The 17,668-nt window shown below is 37.6% G+C and overlaps 1 pseudogene; it reads left to right on the top strand.

The window, feature by feature from the left end:
- The first annotated feature begins 13,032 nt into the window (after nucleotides 1–13,032).
- LOC110552938 (small ribosomal subunit protein uS2-like) lies at nucleotides 13,033–13,941 on the top strand (annotated as a pseudogene).
- The last annotated feature ends 3,727 nt before the right edge of the window (nucleotides 13,942–17,668 follow it).

The raw sequence follows: 17,668 nt of genomic DNA, 5'->3' as shown, positions 1-17,668 counted from the left end.
GGGAGTGACTGTAGTCCATCAGAGATCGCATCTTCACTCTGTTGAAGAAGCAAAAGATTATAGGTCAGGATCAGTTAACACAGTCTGGAAGTGTGTTCTTAGAAGGGCAAATTCACAGCAGCTAGACCTCAGAAGGTGGCTATCGATTGACTGTATGTAAAGATATCACATACACACAAAGAGAAAGAGAGAGAGCCCACACCATTTGACAGAAAATAAAAATATGATTGTTTAAGTCACATTTAATTTTATCTACAACAAGGATTCCTACTATGCCTTTAGAGGATGTAAGGCCACAAAGGTTAAGGAAACAGCAGATGTAAGTCCTTTATGAACCTTATTGCTCACCTTTCCACCCCTCCATCTGACTCAATTCCTTTTATGAACACTTAAGAATACTTACTGATCATAAAATTTTCACTGAATAAATGGAATATGCAGATAAAATTAAGGAGGAGTGTTCCCCTTTCTCCAAATCCTCACCAGCATGAACTGCCACTTTTCTTATTGATATTAGCCATTCTAACAGGTGTAAAATAGTATCCTCAAGTAGTTTTGATTTGTATTTCCCTGATATGTAAGGATGTTGAGCATTTCCTTGAGTGTTTTTCAGACATTTGGCAGCCCTCTTGAGAATTTTCTTTTTAGATTTGTACTGTATTTTAATTAGATTATTTAGTTTGTTAATATCTAGTTTCTTAAGTTCTTCCTATATTTTGAATATTAGCCTTGTGTTTGATGTTGAGTTGATGACAATCTTTTCCCATTTACTAGGTTGTCATTTTGACCTACTGATGGTATCCTTTGCTTTACAGAAGCTTTTCAGTTTTATGAGGTCCCATTTGTTAATTTTGGTTCCTAATATCTATGCTATCAGTGTTCTTTTCAGGCAGCTGTCTCTCTGCCAATGTGTTAAAAGGTATTCCTCAGTTTCTTTTCTATTGGGTTCCATGGTAAAGATTGTATCAGAAGATAGAATCATCTCCTATGCTCATGGATTGGTAAGATTAACATAGTAAAAATCTCCATAAAATTTCCAATACAATTCCTGTAGACCTTGAAATTACAATATTCAACTTATATGAAAAAAAAAAAACCTCCAGGATAGTAAAGATAATCCTCTACAGGAAAAGAATTTCTGGAGGGATGGTTATCACCACCCCTGATTTCAAACAATACTACAAAGCAACCATAATAAAAACACCATGGACTTGCCATACTGTTTACCTAGATGTAAATGAACACACCCATGTACACCTGATTTTTAATAAAGAAGCCAAAAAAACACAACAGATAAAAGAAAGCATCTTCATCAAATGGTGCTGGTCTACCTGGATGTCAGCATGTGGAAGTCTGTAAATAGATCCAAATCTATCACCCTGCATAAAACTCAAGTTCTTCTGAATAAAAGGCCTCAACAGCAGCATTTTCAAATTTTATTTTCTCTATTTCCTCCTGGATCAGCAATTTCTTCTCCCAAAGTTTGTCCAGAAAACCATCAGTCATCATTAAGCTCACAGAAAGGATCAACTGCTTCCTCTTTGCCCTTAGAATGTTATCTGTTTAGAGCACAAAGATCTTTCAGCTCAGAAAAACAGCCTTTCACATCATGAAAAGGGCATGACATCTTTCAGACCGAATCAGCAAAATTTCCCCTTTTATACCCTTTACTTTTTTCTTTTTAAAAATTGTGTGTCTGCTTCACATTTCCCTGAAACATTACCCATATATGCACAAAGAGTAAGGGATGAAGGCTTAATTAGAACACATGAAGAGAAAAACATCTTTTTCTGTCCCATCTGTATGCAGATTAAAAAAATAAAAATAAATAAAAATAAAAATAAAAACTCTTCTTCTTTGAAGGCAACAGTCTCTGTCACTCATACTGTTACCTCTAATGACATTTAAGAATTAAATTATAAAATGCATCATGATGCCAGTAAAGAACGTTTCACTTATGGCCCTGTCTTTGCTTTCTTATGACTTCAAGAGTCTTCTCTGAACATTTCCTTCCTGCTGACTCCATTTTCCTAGTTTCTGCTCACCTTAAGGTCTACAGAATATAACAATAGCTCCCAGAATACTCAACCCTTTTCCAAACCAAATCAGTTCTAATCATTAAAACAGTTTCTTTAACAATAGGATAAACACACCAGCCATGGCTTTTCTCTCCTATCATCCAGTGCAACTGGAACCGCAAACAGGCTGTAGACTTCCTTGAACTGAGGTGTGAATGCAGACTGAAAACTAAGCATTGCTCTTAGTTATATATGCATTCATGCCACATTTAAACTCATTCTTCTCGTGTGATTTAACAAAGCTGTCAATAACAACTCTTCCTTAGCACTTCAAATATGAAAGTATTTGAGTAATTCCTGCTCAGGGTAGGAAAGGATTGGGTCTGATGGAAGAAGAAAGGAATGACAAGGAGATTCTTTTGTGTGACAATCAGAGGCAATGAATTAGTGTCCTGTTAAATTTTACTGTTAACAAAATGTAGAGCCACCTAGGAAAATCTTAGTGAAGAATATTCTAGATTAAATTAGATGGGTCAAGTCTGTAGGGGGATGTTCTTGATTTTTAATCAGTAAAGGAAGACCTAATTTAGTGTGGGTAGATAACTCCTGAGGCAGAGGTACCTGAATGGCCTAAGAGAGGAGAAAGCTAGTCATGGAGAACAAGCTATCATGTATGCATCCACTGCTCTCTGCTTTTTATTGTGATTATGAGGTGGTCATCTGTCTCAAGTTCCTGATGCTGTGACTCCCTTATCCTGGACAGTAACCTAGAACTGTGAGATGAATTGAGTCCTTTCTTTTCAATGTTACTTTTGTCACTGACACAGAAATGAAACTAAGACAATTCATAAAAAAATGAGGATAAATAATAATATGTGTTGAAGTTTAACACTCTAATAAAAGGACAAACCAGATGCCTGGAATACACTCCTCCACTGAGAGGGTCCTAAACAGAAGAATCAGCTTCTACTGTATTGGAGAGTCTAAGGCAGAGTGCCTGAGTGTGGCATTGACAAGTCCAAGATGTCACAGCACAATTTTCCACAAGAACCCTACAAAGAATGGAACCAAGTACATAGCATCGACTGACTTACCTCTATAGTTGAGCCAACTAGGGAAGAGTAAGTGGCAACCTCCATGTTCTTCTCAGTAGTACCATAGAAAGCAGAGGGATTTGTTGTTGGAGAATCTCGCAGCTTTCACAGGCTCTAAAATCACTTACAGAAATTTCTCAATGATCTGTACCATTATGCAAATGCTCACTGATGTACCTTGTGAAACACTCATGCTGTTACACAAGCTCCTGATTGTCAACACTGTCTTGGGACACCACCCCCCAAGGTCTCGTGAAGGGTCCCTGTGTTTTATTCCAACAACCTTGACAACCTTGTTCTGTTAAATATCAGTACGGACCTGCCCAAACTTGCCCAGTTATATAGTAAACTGCATAGAATCCTAATCTGTTCTTTTGCAGCCAACATTGCAGAGTGCCTACCTTGTACCTTGTTGTTAACACAGGAAGCAGGAGGGCAACACTTCAAAGCACCTGGCCCAGCAAGATTCTTGAGATGTAGCCAGACAGTGCTTCACACCCTTGCTATAACAAAAAAAAAAAAAAAAAAAAAAAAATTCAGGTGACATCACTCACCTACACTAATGAGTCATCAAAGCTACCCATCCAAATAGTTCTGCTTGCTTAGATTTTAGGAAGCACCTGGATTGTGTAGAGAGCAGCTTGAACTCTGCAGCCCCATGAGGATATTATCCCTATCCTTGGAAACTGCTGTGCTCCTCTTGAGTGCATTAATGCTAGCTGGGGTTTGTAAAGATCTCATTAAATGAACAGATGACCAACCCCTGCTATCAGACCTGACACAGAGAAAGTGCTAAGCTAAGATTATGTATGAAAAGGGATAGCATCTATTGAACACTGGGCACCCAGTAATTGTATTTATTATATTTATGTGATCCTTCAAGCATGTATAAGGTAGCAAAATATGAGATAATTATCTTAATAGGAGAAAGGCTATGTGTTTTCCCAGGATGTAACAATGGGTGCTTGTATACAATTCTAACTTTGGGGGAAGAGTCAATACCAGAGAAATTGGATTTATCATCATGGAGAAGAAAGAATATAACATGAGTCTCAAACACAATGAAGACTGTGGGGTGAATTACACTCAAGTGTGGAAGAAATAATCATTCAAGTTGCACACCTTTGGTTTCTTACTATTAGTGTCTAATCACACATGAAGACATTCACGCCTAGGTTTCTTCTTCTGAGATGTCTGTAGGAATCATCAAAGTGTTAAGATTTGCTTTGCTGGGCACATGTGGAGCCAGAAATACAGTAGAAGAGTACGTTTCTGTGCTTTGGCTATGAGTCTCAGCATCTGTATCAATACCCTGCTGTGTAGATTCTTTTAGAGGTAGTCTGTGGTAGGCTCCTCTCCTGTTTTTCTTTATTGTTGTTTGTTTGTGTGACCTCTGGGTTTTTGGGTGCCAATGTTGCCTCTGAGGTCCCTAGAACCCCATTCAGTAAAACAGAGGTCTTCTGCAAAAGTTGTCAACAGGAAAATGGAGCACAGGGGAAATGGTACAGTTTATGACTGTTGAGCATACATGAAGGAAGAGAGTTGGCTGGCATAGGGCATAGTGTGGGGTCTTACCTTACCTGGCCACTCTCTTTAAGCACCAATGACTTTGAAGGCTTCATCTGGAGAAACATTTAGTTTGTTTTTCTTCATTTCTTATCTTTAAATATGTATTGCATTTAAACAATAATTAACTCATTGTTGGAGGCACTGAGAGACATATGAGCTTTTTCTTCTTTTTTTCTTTCTTTCTTTCTTTCTTTCTTTCTTTCTTTCTTTCTTTCTTTCTTTCTTTCTTTCCTTCTTTAGTGTGTATACTGTTTTGTTTTTATTTTGCATACTTTTGTCAATGAGCTTTGAGAAAATCATATGAATTTTTAGACTGTTCTACTCCTTAAAGATCAATTTGAATAGGCGATTAAATCTTTTGCACGTATGTGTAAGAATGATCCATTTCTGCAATTTTAGCTCAGTATTTTAAAAATGACTCAGCAGAATACTTATTTAATATATTTTTAAGGAGAAAAAAACCCATGCATTGTTTCAGTTAACTGTCACTCTAAACATGGAAGTAATCACTTCGCAATGGACTTTTTTTCTATGTTTATGGGAGGAAAAGTAACTACCACTGCTAAAGATGAAGGTCTTAGAGCAGCCTATGTAAATATCTGTTGCTGTATTTTGTTCAGCACATCTGCAACTGTTACATAAGTCTACAAGATTAAGCATACTGAAGTAATGCTTAGGAGCCACTCCTAAAAATGGCAATTTTCTCTCTAAAGAGACCAGAAGATTTTGTTTTCAACCGAATCCTATTTCTTTTGATCTTGTTCTAATCTAAAAGCTTCTTTAATAAGGTTTCTGCATTTTCTCCTGTTCCATTGAATTCTCAAGGTATGTAGTTTTGCAGCAAGATGTATACTTACACCAGCTTCCGCACAAATGTAGTGATATGTCTACACTTGCATATTTACTTATTTGCTTATACGCTCTTTTATGTATAATGCTAGCATCTCACAAATGGATCCAAATTGTATAGGTCTGGGATGTTTTGCCTTTATAATTATTAGAATTTTAACTGCTTAAAAGTAAGCTTAACTGCCAAAAGAAAAATAGCAAGGTCCACAAAAACACACACTTAAATACCACATCAAGAGGCTGTCAAGACGGCTGGTGGTCCCTCCCCCTGAGGGTGGAGGAGCCTTACCAGGCCACAGTAGAGGACAATGCAGCCACTTTTGATGAGAACTGATAGACTAAGATCAGAAAGGAGAGGAGAGCCTCCCCTATCAGTGGACTTGGGGAGTGGCATGCATGCAGAAAGGGGAGGGAGGGTGAGATCGGCAGGGGAGGAGGGAGGGGCTTGTGGAGGGATACAAAATGAATAAAGTGTAATTAATAAAAAATAAAAAAAAAATAGGACCTTTAAAAAAAAAGATGGCTGGTGGTCAAGAACAAATCCAAAGTACATAATCACCCATAACTCTAACTTCAGAGGGTGTAACATCTTCTGGCCCATGACAGCAACTGCATTCATGTACACAAACCTATGTACACACCCAAATATACACATTATTTAAAAATATTTATTCGCATCAAACAAATGTGCACAAGCAAAGCCTAAAGACATGATGAAGTAATGAATTAAAAGGCAGTCATGTTTGTTGAATTTATTAAATAGTTTCATAAGTACATCATTCTTTATACCTAGTCTGAGTAGTTTAAGTTACTGTTGTGAATCAGATCAATTGATGTTCTTACTTCAGTATTGCGGGAATTTAATATTAACAGAAGCCAAACATACTATAATATACAATCAAAGTAATAAGAAAGTCCCTAGTTTTATCATTTTTTTACATAGAAGATTCAAATGGGGCCATCTCCATGATGTCAGTATTTCACAAAAGCCATGTGATTATATGGTAGCATGATCCCTTGAGTAGGACCTGCTTTGGTGAGGATCTATATTCCACCATCTCTGGCCATTTCTGTGTTAGGACAATACCCAGTTCTATTCTTCAGCTATGGACCCTGAACTTGGAGGTGTTTGTCATCTAGTCCCGCAATCACTGAAGAGTTTAAGTTAGCCTGGGTCACTTCAGTTTGAAATGAGGAGCCATCTTGACCAGGAGCTGAATTTAGGAATCAGGAAATATCACAGAATGTGCACTTGACAGAAAACAAAGTTAACTCTCCTAGCAAAAGCCTCCAGGAAATATCACGGAATAAATACCTGATACAAAATAGAGACAATCTCCCTGGTAATAATCAATGAGAATTGGTTGGGAAAATTCTCCCCAATGTTCCAGATGTAGTTTAGAAGAATGGCAATTGTGATTATGTAAAAGGTCACCTCACCCCTATGGCTTTTACCCAATCCTGTAATGCCAAGGCATGAACTCTCTGCTTGCTGTCATGGAAACCCCCTGCTTTTTCCTTTAAAAACCCTGCTCACCAGGGCTTGGGGTACCATTTCTCTACTGCTGTGTCAGTGAGACTTGGGTTCGATGATCGCTCTTGTAATAAAGCTCTATTGCTCTTACATTGAGTCGTCTGCTGGTGGTGTCTGAGGGACCCGTGATCCTGGCATAACACCATCTTCTTGGACTCAGAATCACCCTCCCTTCTGGAATTAGCAGCAATTTCTTTTGTGGGATGTAATTGGTGTGCTGACTGTGCTTTCTTTCATTTTGCTCTGTTGGGACCAACTGTATAAAGTTTGACCAGACTAAGAGATTGAACAACTGGGCTCTGTTACTTGCCCCACTTCTATTTTTCCAGTGTGAAAGACTTTGGTGCTCTATTAAATAACGTTAGTACTTTGAAAGTATATCCATCCGCATCCATATGTTTTTCTATCCATTTGTCTATCTATCTATCTATCTATCTATCTATCTATCTATCTATCTATCATCTATCTACCTATTTATCTATAAATATGTGTGTTTATCTATCATATATTTTTCTATCACCTATCTAGTTTTGTATGCATCTATCCATCATCTATATTTGTAAATCTCTAAATCTGTTTATCCTCTATTATAACTGTTTCTCTATTATATATATCCATCATCTAACTAGCTATAAATTTATATCTATCTCTCTATCATCATCTATCACCCTTTTATTTCTATTTATCTAATCTCTTTCTCTCTATCTATCATCTATCTATCTATCTATCTACCTACCTATCTATTGTCTGATAGGTTAGAGTAATCCATCTGACAAATTCAGATCCTGATTAAATTTTAGACAATCTATTTTCTCTGTCTATCCATGGTGAAGTTGCTGACTAACTAGGCTGAAGAAATCAGTAGTAAATCAGCAGCTAAGATACATGCCTGAGCTTTTTCACCTAATTTCTCTTCTCGTACTTGGTGGGAGCAAGCACAGTAGGTCAGAAGCATCGGTCAATTCTGCTGTTAGACTAATACAATTAATTTGGGAATTATTCTTGAGCTCCAAGTTTTTTTTGTACAACAGTTTGTGTTTTGGGCATTGACATCCAAATTTTCATTCAAAATAAAGCTGTAGAAGGTGGGTATTTTCTTCCTGTTTTGCTGCTGAGGTAACTTTCAGTGCTATCGACTGAGGAATAGATGAGTGAGGACAAAAAGTAAAACATGGGCATTAAATTATAGAGGTGTGTGAGTTAGAACAGAACATAATTTAAAAAGGCAGTACATGGGGCAGGTGAGGTGCAGAAGACCTGCATGGCCCTTTTTGCCTGCTGACCCTTTCTATCTGGTCAGCTTTCTCAGGACAATCTCCTTCAGCTGTCCTCTTAAGTAGGCAAAAGGAGAGTGGATACTTGTTATACCACTGTCTTTTTCTGTTCAAGCTTACACTACTTGTAAGAAAGACTTTAAAATGATAACCTAGATGCTTCTTCTTGAAAGAGTCATGCTAACCTGAAGAGAAAGATGAATTTTGCTGGAGAGCTGGAAGCAGAGTCATTGTTCAGGGACACCTGGTTTGGGCTATGTGTTCTCTTCCAGAAGTGAACTACATTCAAGAACCAGGAAGGGCCTGCTTCTGTGTGTTTTCATCGGAACTTATCTCCTTTGGCAATCTTTCAGAATGAATGATGCCTTGGCAGCATTCATGTATTTCATTTTCCTGTCTATCAATATTATTTTGTAGGAGTTGTAAGAAGAATCATGACTCATGCTAGACATTTTGTATAAAAAAAAATACCTCATTCATTTGAAGAATATAATAGTTTCTATTATTAATTTTATTCTGATATTAGTTACATTGAATGGAATTCTAGGATGAAGGTAATGTAGCTTAGGTTTTTTGATACACCTTGTGTCAGGAAAAACAAAGCCCAGAATTGTAGCAGTCTGTTGCTAAACCAGACTGATTTTTTGAGAAAGATATTTTATCAAACATATGCACATCTATCCTCTATCTTGTTTTTGTTGACATCCTAATCTGCAGAGGAAAATGACCTACTTGTAAACTGTATAAGTATTTCTGAAAATTACTTTATTAAGTATTCGCCACATTCAGTGATGAATATATTCATTCAGTGAGACTGTATTGGGAAGGAGCCCACACTCTCTGAGCATCCCATCATGGACTGGGCATATTCCACTGGTGTACTGGGGAACGTAATATATAAGACTGTGGGAAATTTCAGTTAGTCAGTTTCCATCCTTTTAAAAAAATATAGTTACTTTGGTGAGATGATACAGGGAGTAAAGAAAACTACAGCCAATATGACCTGAGCTTGATCCTTAGGACCCAGCAAAACACACACACACACACACACACACACACAGGCATGCACCTGGGCACAGAAAAAGAGAAAACTTAAAAAAGTGAAGCTGAGCATTGTTTAGCAGTCTCTATGACATGTTAAATAAATGACCATGAGAATTACATTAACAAGGTCGGTCCTTCCATACCTGATCATCCCATGCTCTTCCAGTAGGACACTGGCTGACTCCATTTGAAAGCTCTCATTCCATCACTGTCCAAGGGATGTAGTCCCACCAGATGAAGAAGCAAAGCTATTCTTGTGTATTTCTACAGTCGATGACAGTGTTTCTTCCTGTCAATGATTCTTTGTTATATCCCTCCTTGTTTCCACTTTTCTGCAACTCAACAAGAGTGGTGATTTCCACAGCAGTATGTTATCTCTCTCTCAAGGATTTCCTCAAATGCCAGGTTTTTTTAGAATTGAAGTCTAATCATTCAGCCACAGATCTTTAAACATTAAAAGAGAAAATAAGTTTCTATTTTCTCTTATCAGGGTGTTATGTGTTCTTACTCTTTTACTGTAGGCCTCATGTGGCAGAGAAAATTAACCAAATTCATGCCCACTTCCTAATTGCATTCAGGATTTGCTTCTCTCTTCCCAGGCCCAAACCATATCTGCACATTTGCCTTAAGTAAGTTTTTTAGAATCATTTTCCCCAATACAGATGCCCTGGGCAGAAGGAGGTTGTGCTAAAGGATCCAGTGAGAGTATAGGCAAGGCTAACACTACAAGGACATCAAGAGCCAAGAGCCCATGACTTTCAGCTTATAAGTTAATACGGCACTTGAAAGAAAACTGGATTCAAAATTTTCTAAAGAGATGACACAAGTTTTAATATGTATGCACACAAAAAGGCAGGTCTGAGAAAAGATAATTTCCCAGTATATTGTAATAAATCCATGAGTTATGCTTATCTCAGGAGGGCAGAATTAGAGAGAAAAAAAAAAACTTAAGTGACAAATCTGAAAGCCGTTTCATTTGTGGCATGAATGACATTTAGAATTAAAGAGAAGGATAAGTGTGAGAAATCAGATTTTAGATTTGAAACTTAGTTTTTTCTAGCTGTGCTAAAATCTTATTCAAAGATAAAGACTTGACTATTCATGGAGATAACCTAGAACCCTGACAATGCAGCCACTTCTGATGAGAACTGATAGACTAAGATCAGAAAGAAGGAGAGGAGGACCTCCCCTATCAGTGGACTTGGGGAGGGGCATGCATGCAGAAAGGGGGGGGGAGGGTGGGACCGGGAGGGGAGGAGGGAGGGGCTTATGGGGGGATACAAAATGAATAAAGTGTAATTAATAAAAGTTAAAAAAAAGATAAAGACTTGTTGTACAGCTTTCAGTGGCTCAGCTTCCTTTGAGACACACAAAATGTTTTAACTAATAAGAAGAGAAGAAGTTATGGGGTGGATGTAGGTGCATCATTTATCTGAAACAAAATTATCAATCTTTTCTTGCATAAAATTGTTAATGTGATTGATTGTGAACTGGGTTAATGCAGCTCTTCCGACCTCTATATGAGAACTCTTTATTCATTTCAGCAAAACATAAGTTGAAATGCTAAGTTTTTCTCAAGAAAATGAATGAGACATAATACACCTTTGGCTGTATTGGGGCGAATGTGAGGTACATAGTGATTTGAACAGGATGTACCTTTAAAAACCAATTGAGAGTGCAGCTCTCAAGGCTCTTTGGCTTGCTGATTCAGTAGCACATCTGGAAAAATGATTCTGTTCCTTTTGCTTCTTGAAGATAGATGTAGAGGTCAGGAAATTAAATTCTTGGTGACAAACACCTCATCATGCTTTTTTTCTACTTGGATGTAGTGACTTGACTCTTAATGTTTTTCTCTCACTGAATTCCTTGATACAAGCAAGGTATTTTAAACTTTTACTGTGGGTTTAACCACACTGAAAATAAATCAGGTAATATAGAGGGGTTCAAGATAGGAAACAAGAATTTTAGGGGAAGGAAACAAGTGTTATTATATTATTATGACATACAGGTTTTTCTATGAATTATGATCATTATAGTAAATCTCTAATATGTGTTTCAAGTAGAGAAAAGATACATTTGAGTTGTTCTTTAATTTTTATTTTTTTATTACTAGTTACATTTTATTACTAGTTATTAACTCTGTATCCCAGCTGTATCCCCCTCCCTCATTCCCTCCCTATCCCTCCCTCCTTCCCTCATCTCCTCCCTGCCCCTTTCCAAGTCCACTGATTGGGGAGGACCTCCTCCCCTTTCATCTGACCCTGTTTTATCAGGTTTCTTCAGGACTGGCTGCAAAGTCCACCTCTGTGGCCTAGCAGAACTGCTCCTCCCTTGGGGGGTGGGGAGTCAAAGAGTCTGCCATTGAGTTCCTGTCAGAAATAGTCCCTGTTCCCTTTACTATGGGAAACCAATTAGTTACTGAGCTACCACGGGCTACATCTGAGCAGAGGTTCTAGGTTATATTGAGTTTTAACAACACAAGTCATCATAGCAGATTTAGAAATAATGGAAAACTTATTTTAAGTATTTTTAGATTTTTTTTATTTTATGTTTTTGACATTTTAGCACTAACTGCATTTAGGCTTTAATTCTAAAGTTAGAAGTTTTTAAAGCTTGGGTATAGAATAATTTCTGTGAAAATCATATAGAAACTGCTCTATGGTTGAAAAAGTGAAAGCAATTAGAAAAAGAGTACACAAAAGGAATAATTAGACGTGCTGTGAATAGATTGCTACAGAATTAAAACAAATATAAATAGGATAGAATCTTTCCAGTGGCTCTTTATGGTCTAGAGAGGTCTTTATCTGAGTTTTCTTATGTTAAATCAGTGACAAAGATTTGGATACTGTCATCTAAAGATTTCAGTCATTTGGGGGTTGTGTAAAAAATAGGGCATTCATTAAAAGTCATTTTAGTTGCTGTAAGACATGTTGATTTAATTTGAATGGAAATTAGTGACCTAGATTTTTCTTTTCTTGTTTATGTACCTTTTGACCTATAATTGTAATTTTATGACGATATAAATGTGAATTTATAATTTTAGTAACGGAAAAAATGATAAATGAAACACAAAATAGGTTTCAGCTAATTTAATAAACATACTTTTGAACCAACAAAAAAGAAAGGAAACAAGAAAATTAATATTCCTATAATCAACACCACATGGGCTATAAAAGACTCTATTGTATGCATTTCTATTGTACCTCCAAAAGAAAGGCACAGCATTCGTTTCCATGATGTAGAAATAACAGCAAAATAATATTTCCCACTCAGGTAGTTTGTAGATTTATAATGTGATCTTGAGCAAAAGGCAAGACTGCAGTAGATTAGAGAGACAATGTGCAGTCTACAGAACCGGGAAATAACTGAATTAATATCAAGCATCCTGCTACTCAAACAAATCAATAGACACTGAAAAATTTAATCTGAGGAAGAAGGAAAAGTTGTACCAGAAACCTAGAGCTGATTAGGGCAGAGGGTAATCAATAAAAAAAAAAGAGGAATGTTGTAGCTTTGACACTGTTAAGCGGAGAGGAGAAATTTAAAGCAGCATTCAAATATCTCTCCACTGTGTGTCTACACCCTCTCTTCTCTTAGTCCTATTGTTGTTATATAAGAATTTATATATGGCCTTTCTTCGCTGCCCAGGGATGGGTCCATATGGTGTCGTTTTTGATTCCTGTTGTAACTTAAAGGGAAATTTACACAATGTCCTGCAGATGAAGGAGGAGGATGTCCTCAAATTCCTTCCTCGAGGAACCCACTTAGGTGGCACCAACCTTGACTTTCACAGGGAGCAATAACATCTACAAAAGGAAGAGTGATGGAATCTACATCATAAATCTGAAGAGGACCTGGGAGAAGCTGTTGCTTGCAGCTCGGGCTATTGTTGCCATTGAGAACCCTGCTGATGTCAGTATCATCTCCTCCAGAAACACTGGTCAGTGAGCTCTGCTGAAGTTTGCCATTGCCACTGGAGCCACTCCAATTGCTGGCCGCTTCAAACTTGACACCTCCACTAACCAGATCTAAGCAGCCTTAAGGGAATACGGCTTCTAGTGGTGACTGGTCCCAGGGCTGACCATTAGCACCTCACAGAGGCCTCTTATGTCAACCTGCCCACCATCCCTCTGTGCAACACAGATTCTCCTCTGCGTTGTGTGGACATTGCCATCCATGCAACAACAAGGGAGCTCACTCAGTGGGTTTGATGTGGTGGATGCTGGCCCGGAGAGTACTCTGCATGCATGGCGCTATCCCGTGAGCACCCATGGAAGGTTATGCCTGATCTTTACTTCTGCAGAGACCCAGAGGAGATTGAGATTGCTGCTGAGAAGGCCATGACCAAGGAGGAATTCCAGGGCGAATGGACTGCGCCAGCTCCTGAGTTGACTGCTGCTCAGCAAGAAGTGGCAGACTGGTCTGAGGATGTGCAGGTGCCCTCTGTGTCCATCCCGTACTTCCCTACTGAAGACTGGCGTGCCCAGCCAACCAATGAAGACTGGCCAGCAGCTCCCACAACTCAGGCCACCAAGTAGGGTGGAGCTACCACTGAGTAGCCCTGGGCTCCTCTGAAGACACTAGAGCAAAGGAAAAAAAAAAAAAGTGGAGGGAAAATAAAGTTCCTAAAAGCTGAAAATAAAAAGAATTTATATATGATAGAAAAGGCAAAATGGCTTATTATTTTCTTAAGGCATACCACAAAATACCTCTCTAAGCATGTCATATAGTGCATTGTAATTTCCAATATATGTAGTTGAAATTAAATCATGAAGAAAAGTATCAAAAAACCTTCTAAAGCAAAGTTGATACTGCTTCTGTGTTTTAAAACTATAAACAGGTTTGAAACAGACTCCTTGCTCTTCTTTTAAGGACCAAGTTTAACTAAATAGAACATTTTCAAAATAATAATTAATATTTAGACAATATCTTGGAAGAGGGAATGGAAAGACTCTAAAAGCCAATAGGCCAATATGTCTTCTGCAATATAGCATCTTTTATATATAACAGGGAAGCTGCACCCACAAAATCTAAATAATATCTACACAATGACAAAACAAATCAATATGCCCAAGCATATGAAGGAGATCTCACAATCCCTCACCCTTGGATTAATAGCATGGCAAATCAATGGCTTATGAGAGAATGGTAATCACCCTTCTCCATTAAAAAGCACTCTGTTAGGTTATTTAATCCCAAGCATTCAGCTCTAAACTCATTGTCTTCATTAGGGTTTCTATTGTGGTGACACAACATCATAACCAGAAGCAAGATGGGGAGGAAAGCGTTGATTCAGCTCATACACCCACTTGCTGTTCATCACTAAAGTAAGTCAAGACAGGAACTCAAACAGCACAGAAAAAAGGAGGCAGGAGCTGATACATGGAGAGCTGTTGTTTAATGGCTTGCTTACCATGTCTTCTTCAGCTTGCTTTCTCCTAGAACTTAGGACCACCAGCCCAGGGATGGCACCGCCGTCAATTGGGTGGACCCTCCCCATCAATAACTAATTAAGAAAATGTCTTATAACCAGATTATATGGAGCCGCTTTCTCAATGAAGGTTCCTTCCTTTCAGATATCTCTAGTTTCTGTGTCAAGATTGACACACACATACATATAAGAGCAACACTAAGTTGACTTGGCAGAAGATATTTGTGGGGGGGGGGTTGGTGGAAAGTGTGTAAGAGTGAGTGTGTGCATATTTGTGTGTCTATGTATGTATGTGAATAGTAATTAAAGAAAAGGTGTGAGTTTAGATGGAGTGAGACATAGGAGAAGTTGGAGGGGAGAGAAGGTAGGATGAAATTATATAAATATAGTACTTGTGTGTAAAGTCCTGAAAATAATAAAATTGTAAAACATTATTAAAGCTAAAATGAAAAGAGAAAAATCAGGCAGTCCTGGCTGGGGAAGTATCACTCTGTTCCTTTAAAAAGCCAGCTCAGTACAGGAGCGGGAGTCAAGGAGTGTGGAAAGAGAGTCAATGAAAAGCTTAAAAACATATATTTTATTATATACTTTTAAATCACTAATTTATTCCTAAATACTTCTATTTTTCTCTCATAACTCTCAAAATGTTTCGCAGAACAGGTCTCCCTCTCATCACCAACTATAATAAAAGGTAATATAATAAAAGACATCATCCTAGGGTGTTCTTCATAATTTTATCATTTCAGGAGCACTGGGCTCACATTCAGGTCCAAATTAAGCTGCACCTCATCTTCCATCAGCCTTTTACTATCATTTTCAAATATATAAAATAATTTATGTAAGTGCTGTGGGGAATATATCTAAGCACGTAATTGAATGCCCTTCACATACATCTGGACCAAGTAGATATAAAAATCATTTTATTCTTTTCTTCCTCTGTAGTTGAATAAAAACTTTGATAATAAGAAGACTTTAGCCTCAAGTCTTGATCTACCAAAGCGTGGTAAAGAGAATATCTATGGCCAATAGGAACACTTTTTCTTTTCTGATTTCTATTTACTGAGCTTGAAGCTGCTAAAATTCTAATCCTTAAATAAGGAAATAGTCACCTTGTATCTTCCTTTTTTTTTTTTAAGAGACCTGCAATCCTCCTTTGTCTGTAATCAGAAAAGTCCAAATTAATACTTTGCTTTTAGACGGCCTATAGATTTATTATAATCAGCATATTCAGTATAGTCTAAAGCAAGTGGGAAGAGAGATGAGGAAGACCTTTGAGGACAGACGTGGGATACACAGAGGTTCTGCTCCTTCTCCTGTTTCCCAACTTATCTGTCCATCTTGTCCTGTGGAGCAAAGAAAATACACAGCACAGGTCATAGAATGTTTTTTTGTTTGTTTGTTTTGTTTTGTTTTTGTTTGTTTGTTTGTTTTTTGGATTTCAGTGCTGAGCAGAAGCTCACTACTGGTACCTGACTGGCAGGCATGCAATCTTGATTATGTGATGCAGTTTGGAAATGAAGCCCTTTGAAAAGCTCATACTTACCTGTGAAAGGCTTGATTCTCAATGCATTGAGCCAAGGAAAGGCTTTGGAGGAGAGAGCTCTGACCAAATCAGTGAATTAATCCATTGATAAATTCATAATCTGGTGGTATTGATTCCATGCTACAGAAGTAGATAACTGGCTGCATCCCTCAGAGAGAATACTTTGTCTGAAACTCCACTAATCATTGTCCTTTTCTGTTTCTTCATTGTCATGAAATAAAAATATATTCCCTGCCTTATCTTTGTCATGTTCTCACTGGCCTCAGGAATAAAATCATAGAGTCAACTGAGCCTTGAGCTAAGCATATCAAATCATTAAACAAAACAAACATGCCTTCCAACATTCTTTTGTAGGATCAGGGATATATGTGTAGAAAAATATACAGCATGGTCATGTAGAAAATTCCATCCATTTTAATGCTGAGAGAAAGTTTGCCACATATTATTATTATTCATGTATGATTATTTAATACATGTCTGTTGTTAGTCTTAAACAACACAAAGAAACAGTTAACACATAGTTTTCTAAGAAGGAGAAAGTCTTCCATACTAGCCTTTCCACATGATTAAAATTCACTCATCCTTTGTGCTTCTTGCAATTCTTTTTTCAAGTTAAAGTATTTTAAATTCTATGCGTATGTACCCTATTTTCACCATTTCTACCATACTCTTGCCCTAGTCCAACTCCTCTTAGGTACTCTTCTCAAATTCATGCCCTCTTTTTTAAGATTGTTATGTGTGTATGCATACATATATATGAGTATAACTTGCTGAATCCATGTAGTGTTGTGTATCTGTGTATTTATTTAGGGGTGTCATTAGGTACTGAATAGCCTAACTGCCTCATCCTTTAAATGATGGATTCTTTCTCTCTCCACAGTCATTAATTGCCTGTAGTTCTTCATTGAGGAATGGGGCCTTGGGAGAATTTTTTCCCATCCATGTTGGCATGTTAACTGGTCTTGTCATTGGTCAGGTCTTGTTGAGGCAGCTATATTCTTGAGATTTCATTGGTACAGCTTTCTTATAGAGAGAGATCACACTATCTCATAGCATGTGTTCCAAACCACACTTTTGGTTTTCAGTCTTTACCTCTTACCTCTCTGGTCTTTTCTGACAAACAACTGCAGATCACAAAGGTGGATGAAGTCAGTAGCTTTTCCTTGTGAGAACAAGAGTCTTAGCTGTGAAGAGTCTTTAGCATCACTTCGTGCTTTTACCATCCTCACTCCATTTAAATGGAGGAAAACACACAAAAACAAATAAGCAGCATTTTTGTTAGGGATTGCTCACATTCATTTCAGGCAAATGA

Source organism: Meriones unguiculatus, chromosome 1 (assembly GCF_030254825.1).
Source record: "Meriones unguiculatus strain TT.TT164.6M chromosome 1, Bangor_MerUng_6.1, whole genome shotgun sequence".
Taxonomy (NCBI): Eukaryota; Metazoa; Chordata; class Mammalia; order Rodentia; family Muridae; genus Meriones; species Meriones unguiculatus.
This window is presented reverse-complemented; position numbering and strand designations above follow the sequence as displayed.